The sequence below is a fragment of the Vicugna pacos genome, unplaced genomic scaffold, assembly GCF_048564905.1.
Source record: "Vicugna pacos unplaced genomic scaffold, VicPac4 scaffold_19, whole genome shotgun sequence".
In the NCBI taxonomy this organism is placed as follows: domain Eukaryota; kingdom Metazoa; phylum Chordata; class Mammalia; order Artiodactyla; family Camelidae; genus Vicugna; species Vicugna pacos.
This window is the reverse complement of record NW_027328740.1, coordinates 44,925,540-44,937,886: the sequence shown is the minus strand read 5'-3', so window position 1 is coordinate 44,937,886 and position 12,347 is coordinate 44,925,540. Positions and strand designations below refer to the sequence as shown.

General features: G+C 39.2%; 1 protein-coding gene across 1 annotated transcript in view; it reads left to right on the top strand.

Moving 5' to 3' along the window:
* The window catches only part of LOC140693441 (thrombospondin type-1 domain-containing protein 7B-like), a 160,567-nt gene that overhangs the window by 109,587 nt on the left and 38,633 nt on the right, over positions 1 to 12,347 (top strand).

Sequence of the window (12,347 nt, the reverse complement as noted above, 5' to 3'; positions counted from 1 at the left end):
TAAGATCCCCACATGGATTAAAAAGAGCCAGAAAATAGACAAACATCTAAAATTTCATAGCATAGACGACAACTAGATAGACAAGAGTTCAAAAGAGTCTCCATTTGACCTTTGGTAAGAAAGGTAGCTCTCCTTGGATAGCAAAAGAGACTCCATTTCCTTCTGATCTTCCAGGTACATTCTCTCCTTCATTCTGCACTTTATACCCATGCTTATCACCCTGTATTACCCCGATCCCTCATTCTCCCTGGTCTCCTTCATTGCATAATCCCAGTGTCATGGTAGCCTGTATCAGGACAGTGTCGTGATGATGGGGTGAAGTAGCAAGGTTGGATGGCAAAGTTCTCTCCCTTGATATGACTTTTCTTAATCCCTAAAACCATTCTCCAGTATGGGTCTAAACTAGGAGTCAGCAAACCTTTTCCGTAAAACTCCAAATAGTAGATATTTTTGATTTTGTGGACCAGATGTCTTCTCTCATAACTATTCAACTTTTCCATTTAGCACAGAAACAACTGTAGACCACATGTGGACTGATGGATGTGACTGCATTCCAATCAATTTTTTGCAATTTATAAAACAGGCATGCCATACAAATCTGACCTGTACGTTGCTCTGCACCATCCCTTTTCTACTGCAATGCTAGGGGCCGAAGGAGAAGGAGAGAAAGTGAGAAGAACGTTTGTTACATTTTATTCCACCGTCATTCTTCTTTCTTTCCCTCCTCAGATTATCCAGCCCAGCATCAGCTCCAGGAGAGATGGAATGTGGATGCAGAGAGAGAAGGGCAAGGCTGGGAGGGGGAGGGTAAACACTGCCTGTCTTTTTCTTCACTCCCAAGCCTTTCTGTCATACTCCATGTCTTGTGCCAAACTCTTCCTGACTCTTCAGCCCAGTATTAATTGCTAGCATGCCTCCCACAAATGCTTTCATCCCTTCCTATGCCCCCAGCGCTCCTGTGATGACTGAGCCAGCAGGACGTCTGGCAAGAACATGTACTCCTGGCATTCCAAAGTTACGTCTGAATGCATTGTTCCCATATAGATTGTGTTACAGAAGACAGTTAAATACACTTAAACTTGGGTTAACTAGATTTCTATCATGTATCCCAGGATTTATTTATTTATATAGATGAATACAGTAGTTATTTGGAGATTCAAATTGAGTTTATCATAACATATGAACTTTCAGAATGAAGCCATTCGTATGTTAGAAACTCTGTCTTGATCCTACTTAAGCCAAGAATTGCCTAGCGTTGGGTTTTTTTGAGTGCTCACAGATAGGGTAACCGAAGCACTGGCTGTCAATAATAGATGGCCAAGGGAGGAAGTGCCTTCCATGGGCTCTGGAAACATCTGATCTTCATCCTTCTGCCATTTTCATGAAGGGTCCATAGACCAACATTTTAGCAACCAATGCATCAATTCTTGCTGAATTTCTTTCTCCCCTTTTGCAAGGAGTTTTATTTTAGCCTTTCTTTTAACCTCCCCTCTTGGAAAGAGTCTTTTTTTTTCCCTTATGCACATTGAATTTTCCTGCCAAAGTGAATAACCCATTCTCACAGCCTCTAAATAAATCAGCAGCAGTTGGCGATAATATTGGGCGAGGAAGAGAAATACTGTTTGGCGTGTATTACGTTAGACAGATAGGAACCAGATTAAGGACAGAGAGGATAGTAAGATGTTCTTGAGTTGTAATTATTGCCCTTCAGTGCACTTTGAGTAAATAGACCCAGTGCTGGTGTTTTAAGATAGCAAAAGCCTAAGAAAGGCCAGAATATTGACTTTAGGTGAATTTACCTACACAGAGAATGGTGATTAGGATTCAACTAAAGCAACTTCAGAGAAAATTTTCTTGGGTTTTAAGTGAAGAATATTGCCCTGTCAAATTTAAAATGTTTGTTTTTCTTTTCAAGTTTAGCAGTTTGTTTATTTCTGCTGCTTTATTTATTTATGTATTTTCTTAATTTACATAAGGACTTCATTCTGGTGGTAAGATATTCCACTAGTGAACCGTTAATGAGTATTATTTAATAGCCTTAACTTTCAAAGAACACAGTTGCTTACTGATTAGAGGAGTATGAAAAAAGTATAACGTATCAAAGTTTGTTGGTCTTTAGAAGTTCAGTGTTGCTTTCTTGAGACAGTAGAAGAAAGTTCTCAGTTATCAACACTAATGTGTCAGGGGAGCAGTTAATCATGATGATGAGCTCATTGAAAATATTCAAGGTGACTTTAAATATTTGGGGGCTATTTATACTTTAATATTATAATGTCTGATGTTAATAAAACTGCCTGTCAAGGCTGAAATGTAAAGAGTGGAAGAAGGAAAAGCTAGTAAATGATCTGCTTCCTCTCCATCCTCTACTTTCATTACCTTTGGAAGCTCTGCTGAAACTGGACGCTGGCATCTGAATCCACTTCAACCCACAAAACTTTAGTTACCTGTCAACTCTTTGTTCAACCTGCTATGAGCGGTGGGGCAGAGTGTTGCAGTATACAAGTAACAGCCAAAGATACACTCTGTGCATGCTCTCTACCACTGAGCTATACCCACCCCACTTCAAGAATAAAATGAAGCAACTTTGAGGTCACACCCAGTCCTTCTTCACCCTAATTTTGTGATGTATTGATATTTACTTTCAATTTAAGATAATTTTGACCTACCGAAAAGTTACAAAATCATACATTGATTTTTGTATCCCCAGTGTTCCTTTTTGTTAACATCTTACATGTAATAATATCATAGTAATCTAAACCAGGAAAGTAGTGTTGATATGATATTATTAGTAATCTTAAGACCTTACTCAAATTTCACCAGATATCCCATGGATTTCATTTTTTGTTTTGTTTATTTTTCCTGTTTCAGAGTCAATCCAGGATTCCACATGGCATTTCACTTTAGTTCATTCTCTGTTCCCTCCATCTGAGATAGTCCTTCAGTCTTTCTCTCTGGTGACCCTGACAGTTGTGAAGATCACTCATCACTTATTTTTACAGTATGTTTTCCAGATTGGGTTTGTCTGACATTTTTCTCATGATGAGATTGAGGTTATACCTTTTTGGCAAAAACAGCATCAAATCAGAGATATCTGATGTCCACATGTCTTATTACAGATACATTCTCACCACTTTGCTAACGTGGTACCTGGCAGGTTTCTCCACTGTGAAGTGGCTGTTTTTCTTTTGTAAGTAGTATATGTTTTTGTGGAAAGTTATTATCCTATTTCTCATCACTCTATTGTCTGTTAATTTTAGAAGCCATCAAAGCTTCTTAGTAGCAAAAATTACAAATGTAATATTTGCCAAGTGGTGATTTTCCATCATCCTAACTATATTTATTCATTTGAATAGTACTGATAGGAAGAACTGTCTCTTCCCCATCAATTTATTTATTCAATTATTTATATCAGTATGGACTCATGGATAGTTGTATTAGTCAGTGAGTTATAATCCATTACTATCATTATTTTGTTGCTCAGATTGTCTCAGATGTGGCCATTGGGAACTCCTTCAAGTTGGCTCCAAATATATTAATGTTTTTCTAAAGAGGGAAAAGAACATATGGATGCTGTTTTGCTTATTTAATGCTGTGTGACAAATCCATAATGGCTTAAAACAGCATTATATTATTATCTCTCATGCTTCTGGGGATGGGCTATCTGAATTTGATGTCTTTCACTTGGGATCCCTCAAACAGTTGCAGACAGACAACTGCTAAGACTGCTGAAGGCTCCATCCTTATGTGTTTGAAACCTGGCCAAAAATTGGAAAAGGTGGGGACTTCTCAGTTCTTTCTCCACATCGTTCCTTCCAATGGCTAGTTAGGCTTCTTCAGATTATGGGAGTCTCAACATAGTTGAACATCTTATATACCATGATTGGTTTTGTCTGATGTTTTTCTACCTCTGGTAGCTTCTGCCAGAGAAAATGCCGCAAGAGATCCAAGTAGAAGCTACCAGGCTCTGAGAAACCTAGCCTCAGAAGTCACGCATCATGACTTCCACCATATTCTATTGACGAAAGCAGTTATGGGCCAGTGGGTTCAAGTTTGGGAAGTTGGGAGGCCCTCAGTAGGGGAATGGCCTACACGAAATGGAGAGAAAAAATTAATGATGGCACCTTGGAGACTAGTTACCATACATACCTGGTTTTGATTTAAATTAGTTTAATTTTAATGTCATTTTTATGTCTACATATTCCTTTTTACATAATATGCCTATATATTCATATTTCCATAAGAAGATATTCTCTATGCTTACAGGACTTCTGAATTAGACAGTAATTCAAGTTATATACCAGAAATACTAAAACCCCTATGTATTTTTAATTAACAAGATTAATTTAACGTGACAGTCAACAGTGCTTCATTGAAATCAAAACTCTGCTTAGGTTGTGATATAAGTGCTGCATAGAAGGAGGTTTTGAATCTGACTCACCAGAACCTCATCACTGAAGTAATTCACAAAGCTTCTAGGTGTGCTGCACATCGTGAAATAATTAACTGACAGAGGGGGATGGATGGAAAGGAGGACAGGAGAAAATAATTCAGTCGTGTCTGTTGATGTTTATTCTTTAGCAATTTTATCAAGGTCCCTTAGCATCAGGAAGTTATCTTTTCTGTGATTCTGTAGCCACCTACTTGTATGTAGTCACAGGTGGCATACTCTCGAGGAACTTACAATCTATTTCTCTGTAACATAAGGAAGTACCAGCCCAAACTGTCTCTTAAAAACTGACAAAGGACAAACTTTTTCTTCCTGATAAATATCTTTTGAAGACAAATTAAGGACTGACCACTGGTACTTTTCTTCCAAGAACTGTGTGATCAATCAAAGTCCTGTGCTGTTAGACATGTGGTCCTTCTGTTCAAACAGGTAAGCACAACTGTTCCTGTCAGATGACGGGCATCCAGTCCATCCAGCAATCGCTGGAGCAGGTTTTTTTGCAGTAGAGGCAAAAATAACTGGAGAAGGGCAAATGCACACAAGCTCCTTAATGCTCGACTGCATGCCGGGAGAGAAGGAAGAGTAAAAATAGCCAGAGGAAGTCTGCCTTGCCGTACTTGGGAATACAGGAAAGGATGCAGTAGAGAGACAGCACAGGAGTGCGAAGGGAGGGCTTGGGAGCTGGGGTTAAAGTGGATGCCCTAATTTCTAAATTGAATTATAAACCAAAGGAAGGGCTCTTCACTTGTGGTTTGAGGTTTGGGGGAGATTTATAAGGCAGCCATTGTTAATAAATAGGTCTCTCAATGAGAGTAATGAAGGAAAATGCTTTGAGCCAAGTGATTATCATGAAGTGACTCTAGGAGCGGGGACCATCATGGGGATGAAGCCACCATAAGACTTTTATTAGGTGGCTTTGTGAGGTGTGGGACAGGCGGAAAGGCTCGCTGTTTTTCACTTACATAGACATGGGGCCCCTTCCTGCCATACCTCCCTCTTTAGCTCTTTTCTCGCTCCTTAATTTAACAATGTAGAGAGGCAGCAGTGACCTGAAGGAAGAGAATAGGTTGTTTGTTTGTTTTTTAATATCAGACAGCCCTGGGATTTTATCCCAGGTTCTCTACTAACCAACCAGGCAATATTTGGCAGGTGGTTGAGTCTTCTGAAACCCCGGTTTTCTTTCATCTAGGATAAAGGTCTAATAATTACATCATAGGATTGTTTTGAAATGGGAAATGCAAAATGTTTAGCTCCTCTGTCCCTAGATTCCAAATGCCACCTAGTTAACTGTGACAAGCACAATGCTTCTCATTTTAAAATTCTACCTAGGGAAGCACAGTGACCCTCACTTGAGAACCTCTGGGCTAGACTAGATATTTATTTATTTTTAGAAGAAAGGATATGTTTCCAGGTCTTAGGCTGAGCACATACTCTAGTGCACCACTCCCACACTTAATCCTGAGAAAGGATAGAAAAGATAATTGAACTAACACATGACTTCATTCTTTTGCAATACATTGACTCCTGGGGGGACCAGAAATTGCTGAAACGGAAGATTAGATTGTTGATGGAAGCAATGGTCTCAAATACACATGTTCAGTTTTGAAGTGCTTGATGAATAGTGTTCCGCTTTACTCCTTGAGTCCTGAAACAATTGAGAAAAAGAAAAAAGAGAAAACAATGGGCTAAGACTCAGGATTAAATATTTCACTTGTTAAACTTACATCTAGGGACAAATGAGTTTCTGAATGTGAGAATGAAACAGACTTTCCAGCCAGCCATGGCAACACAGGCTGGGGAAGACCTTCCCACATTTAGAGATGTGGTTGCTGCCCTTGTAACATCCAGTCTGGCTGAGCAGAGAACCCCTCATGACCTCTGCAGGCAGGCCCACTTTGGAATGATGAAAACAAAGTAAGGTGCTGGGTTTTGTATGCCCACATTATTCCAGATGCCCCAGTCAGTTTCCTCCCTTCCAGGGGAGGGATGATGAAAAGGAAGAGACAGATCAGAAGTGTTAACAGCTACTGAAACTTCCTTCCTGTGGAGGAAACATCACGGGTTGGGAAGAACTTTTTTCTCTAGTTATTGCATGCAAATTAAGTGCTGCCTTTGCAAGAGTGCACCATGCCTGGAAAGAGTGGGTGTAAAGGACAGAAGAGGCGTTGCTGGGTTGGGGGTGTCCAAGCACAAAAAGAAGGGAGGGTAGTTATCATTAGCCGTTGACTCTTGCTAATCTCCCTACTCCAGCCTAGGTCAAACAGTGGTGGGGCAGTACATGTTAGGAGATGGAGCCTGACACGTGGTCGCTTAAATGGGAAGGACAGGATGGTGATACCCAAGTGAAGCAGGTAGTCTCCTGTGCAGAGACTGACCCCAGGGTCGTCTTTGACTCCATATTCAGCCCCCGACTCCCTCCTTCTGAAAACAGACGTGAATATAAACCCCAGAAGCTATTTCTTGCCTTCTCTCATCTCCACCCTCAGACACGCTGTGTGTCCTGATACATCAGAATCTAACAGAAAATCTCAACTATAAACAAATGCTAGTAAGTCATTAGTCATCCAACATTTCAGATGTCAATACCAAAGCAAGGGAGAAAACTCAATAAATGGAAGAATCTTCTACAAAAAGCAGTTCATTGAGGAAGCAGACTGTGACAAAGCAGATTGTGTTGCTGGTTTTCTGATTCAGCATTCTGGCTCCACAAAAGTTAATGGAACAGTACCTCCGACAGCTAGGGAGAGACAACTTGCTACCTAGAATTTAATGCCAGATCCCACTATTCTATTCATGTGTGAAGAGAAAATAAAACTTGAAAAAAAGTAGACATGCAGGAATATGTAATGCATCTAGAAAGACACAGACCTCGCTGTGAAAAACGAAAAGATGTGCCTCAGAATGTAGAAAAAATAATTTAGGAAAATAATGGGATGTAAGAATCAATGCTGTTAAGGATATGCTCAATCAAGAATGTAGATGAAAATTTAAGGAGAGACAGGCTGGGGAGAGAGAGAGAGAGAATATGGAACCCAAGAAGTTGGAACAGTCACTGAGAAGAGCAGTTAAGAAAAGACAAGGAAAACTGGCAGTGCATGAAGCGTAGACAACAGCTAATCTAGACCAGGGGAGGGGTCAGAGGGGGCATGTAGATTCCATGTACTGGCTAAATTTGTGCGATTAGGAACAAGATCTGGGATGGAAGCAATTCAGCTGATACAAAATAAATAAATGATAGAAAGGAAAAAAAGAGTAGGAAACAGTATAAGACAAAAAAATCTAAACAAGACATTCTTTTTCTAAATTTAATTAACTCCTGTGTCTCGCCCTTGATGAAGTGTCCTGGGTTGCTTAGTGTGGTGGGAAGAGTGGGATGGGGAACTTGCCCCTTTACTTCTGTGTAAGGGTGGGGTGCTGTCAGCTGCTGTTCTGCTCGTGGACCTTCCCTTACCCCATTTATCTTTGTTCTGAGGGTGTTTTTTATTTTGGTAAGAAACACATAACATGAAATTTGCTATCTTAAACATTTTTAAGCACACGGTGTAGAGTGTTAACTGTGTACACTGTTGGGCGGCAGATCTCTAGAACCTGTCATCCTGCCCATCCAGAACATTATGCCCGGTGTCCCCTCCCCCAGCTCCTGGCAGCCACCATTCTGCTTCCTGTTCCTAAGTTTGGCTACTTTAGATACCTCGTCTAAGTGGAGTCATGCAGTGTTTGTCTTACTGTGACTTAGGTGACATAGCCTGATGTCCTCAAAGTTCATTCATGCTGAGGCATGTGACCAGATTTCCTTCTTTTTTAAGGCTGAATGATGTTCCATTGTGTGTATATGCTACATTTCCTTTATCTGTTCCTCTCGTGATGAACATTTAGGTCATTTGTACATCATGGCTATTGTGAAAGGTTCTGCAGTGAACATAGGTGTGCAAAAATCTCTTCAAGATCCTGTTTTTAGTTATTTTTGGATATAGATCCAGACATGGGACTGTGGGATCATATAGTAATTCTATCTTTAATTTTCTGAGCAATCACCATACTTTTTTCTGAATTGGATGCACCATTTTACATCCCGGCCAACAGTGCACACGGTTTCCAGTTTCTGCACATCCTCACCGACTTGTTTTTTGTCTTCTGTTTTGCTGTTCTGTTTTGTTTCATTTTTTGATAGTGGCCATCTTAATGAGTGTGAGGTGATATCTCATTGTGGTTTTGATTTACATATCCCTGATTGCTAGTGATGTTGAATATCTTTTGATAGGTTTGTTGACCTTTTATGAATCTTCTTTAGAGAAATGTCTATTCAAATCCTTTACCCATTTTTTAATCAAGTCATTTGTTCTTTTTGTTGTTGAGTTGTAGGGGATTCATTTTCAAAAAACCCCACAAAAATGAAAAACGTAGCATGACTAGAGGAATCTAGGCCAGAGTTTCACAGTAGCTGCACTTAAATTGGACCATTAATCATTTTGTTTGCATGCATTCAGCAATATGGAAACGTCTATATGCAGGCATTTGGCCCATCTTAAAGGATCTCATGTGAAGAAAGGTATTGTGAAAGAACCAGATGTAAAATTTCATGGATATCTTATTGCTGTAGACACTCAATAAAAGATATGATTAAAGCATCACCAAGAGACGATCTAAATTTAGGTTATACTAGGTAGTATCAAAAGCCAAGCATGATTTAGGAACTAAAAAGCAATTGTTCGCCAATGAATGCCTGGTGACAGTATCTGTATCTGCAAGGCCAGATGTTCAGACTCCTGCTCATGCTTGCGTTTTCTCTAGTTTTTGATTTCCTGAGTGCTGTTAATCATATGCCCTCGATACAAGTGTTCAGTCCATTTTGTTAGCCTTTTATCATTTTAAACAGTTACAGATTATGCCTCCATGGAGTAAGCTAGAAATGCCCTTATGTTGTACCAGCCTGTGCTTTATGAGATAAACATATGAGTGATTCAAGTTTTGTAGCGAGCCTGTGTGTCACATAAGGGCCCAGTCATAGTTTTTGAATTGTCTGCCTATGCACATTAAATCAAAGTGTCTATATGAACCAATGATCATATTTCACGAGCTGGGTAGAATACTTCATTATCCTGTTTCTGTGAACACCTTTTTTCTTTCTTTCTTTCTTTTTGTTTTCCTTTTTACCTTTTCAGTTTTACTTAAGGAGTGGTGGAGCACAAAAGTTTGACTTAATCAAGGTCAGAGTCAAGGCACTGGAATCTAAATGCTGTGTTTTTTCATTCCTATTGTCTTGAAAGTTTAGAAATCTGTGCATTTAGATAGCATTTCCCTGGCTACAGAATATTATTCTTTACCTTTCTTGTGGTTTTAGAAAGTGATAATAAATCTGAATTTTTCCAAAAACTCAATAGCAGTATAAAATAATTATGAAATAGTTTTCTGGCCAGCTAAAATTGTGATTTCCTGAACGTGAGAGTGTGTGTGTGTGTGTGTGTGTGTGTAACTACTTCCACAGACCCGGATACATTTAGGTACAGTTGGCGATACATTTTGTCCCCTGGCAAAACCCTTTATTTGACTCTGATCAAAATGGAAAATGGCTTCAGAAGCATGTGTTCAAGTCTGTTGCTTTGGGAAATCAAGCATAAATAATCACGGGAATCTGCAAATCCAACTAACATGTTTCCTATGGAGGCATTATTTGTGATTTTTTAACAGCATTTTTACCCATTTGTCATTTCTTCGTGGAAGAAAATGATCATGAAAAGGAGTATTATTAATTTGTGATACTGATTGCATTCAGTTTCAGCTGATTAAAGCCAGCTGGGTGGGACACAGTACCCCAGTGCTGTAAGAATCATGCCTGGCCTGTACAAATTTCGTGAAAATCCTTGGCAATTTGTTAAATAATGTGCCAGGTGATAGCTATAAATTTGTTATATTTTAGAAAGTTCTATCTTTAAATCATGAACCTTTCAATCGCCTTAAAAAATTATGCCAGAGGGGCAAAGCTGTCTGACCCACTTATAGTTATTACAAACCCTGCTTCTGGTTATAGTTTCAAAGTAGGCTATTGTTGTTGCCTACTGTGTTCACCATTATATTGAGACCATTTTTCTTTGACTCTTGAATACCCAGGTAGTTCTTGTGATGGTTATTTCAAATTCCTAGTCTCTCATTTTTAAAATGAGTCCATGCTTTTTCAAACTCTTGCTCAGTGATCAGCCAACAAGAACTGTAATGTGGTAAAGTTATAACATTAAAAGAACTACCAGAGATAAAGAGGGAGAAGTGTCATTTTAAGGGTATCTATCTTGTCTACTAATTTTGAGATAAATAATAAGGTGTAGCAATGGTTAATCATAATTTGCTAGACTGAGTTTCGCATACACTTCCTAGGGCAAACACAGAGGCTGGAAAGAGTGATATTGCATCAAATGACACTAAAACAATCTCTGAAATATTAGGTATTCTCATTAATTATTTAAAAACAGAAGTGCTGTTTGATAACCTACTGTGTACCAAGGGTAGAATGGAGAATGTGGCGCCTGCAGTGTTACCCTTCTGGATCTTTTAACTTAATGATGCAATTATGTACCAAACAAATAGATATTTTAAATAAGCCATTCTTATTCTGGTAAGTGTTATAAAGGAAAAGTTCAGAGTGAAATGAGTGAGTTTAGTAATGTTGAGTCTGGATAAAGGGAACTTGATTGGTCAGGAAATTGCCAACAAAGGAAATATTATATGTCCATCTACATGTAAGGAAGTTGTTCAGTGCATGGGAATCATTGAACTAGACCTATTGTGGCTAAATTATAGCTAGACATAGAGATTGAGACTGTCTGAAGTAAAGCTACATCAGAGGGGAGGGAAGGAAGGTCATACAGGAGCATATGAACTATGGTCATGTACTTAGACTTTATGACGAAAGCAGTGGGACCACTGCAGAGTGTTAGTCTGGAGAGTGGCATGATTAGATATATGCTTTCAGAAGATAACTCTAGAAGTAATGTGGAAAATGAGTTGGGAGGATAGAAGACTGGAATAAGGGAGACCAGGTGGAGGACAAGTTTCATAATCCAGTGAAGACATGATAGTGGCTTTGATTATCAAGATGCCAGTGGAGATGGAAAGAAAAGGGTGTGCTGCAGAGATCATTAAAAGGTAGAATACCCAAGATTAATGGAAGAGGGGAGTAAAAAGAAGAGAAGTATTCGGGACAACACTCAGGTTTCTGGCTTGAGCAAGGACAGCATTGATGGTGACACCACTAATGAGTTAGCCTTTGGAGTGCAGGAAGATATAGAGAAGGTCATTGATAAAACTCTGGACATGTCATGTTTGCATGGGCTGCATGGAAAATATACCCTGGAGGAGATGACTCTTAGACAAGTGGGGCTAAATGGAAAGGACTGATTTACAGATTCAAGCCTGGTAATCCCTGGTGTCACCAATGGCAGTTGAATCCTTGGGACTGAATGAGATCGTCTAGACTAAGAGACAGACTACATTAGCTGAGAAGAGGTGAAGGCTTAAGACCAAGCCTCAAGGAACTCCAGCATTTAAAGTCAGATGGCAGAACATGGTATGAATTTGGGTGTCATTTAATAACTTACATAAGTAATTAACAAAGTATGTTTAATGCTGAACATCAAAGTTGTACATTTGATAGATTGTTTTTTAATCATCATCCAGTGAAGTATTGTATTTTCAGCAGGACACATACAATATTTCTGAGGCTTCAGGCAAGTCATGGCCTCTAAAGCTTCAGTTTATTTGTTAGCAAAAATTAAAGTCTACCCAACTATGCATAAGCAAGGTAGATTATCACTTTAGTGGACATTTTTACTAGGGATGGTCTCCAGCTAAGTAGAAAACAGAGTGCTGATAGAACAAGGCATCAGATAAGTTAGTCTTGATTGAGTTT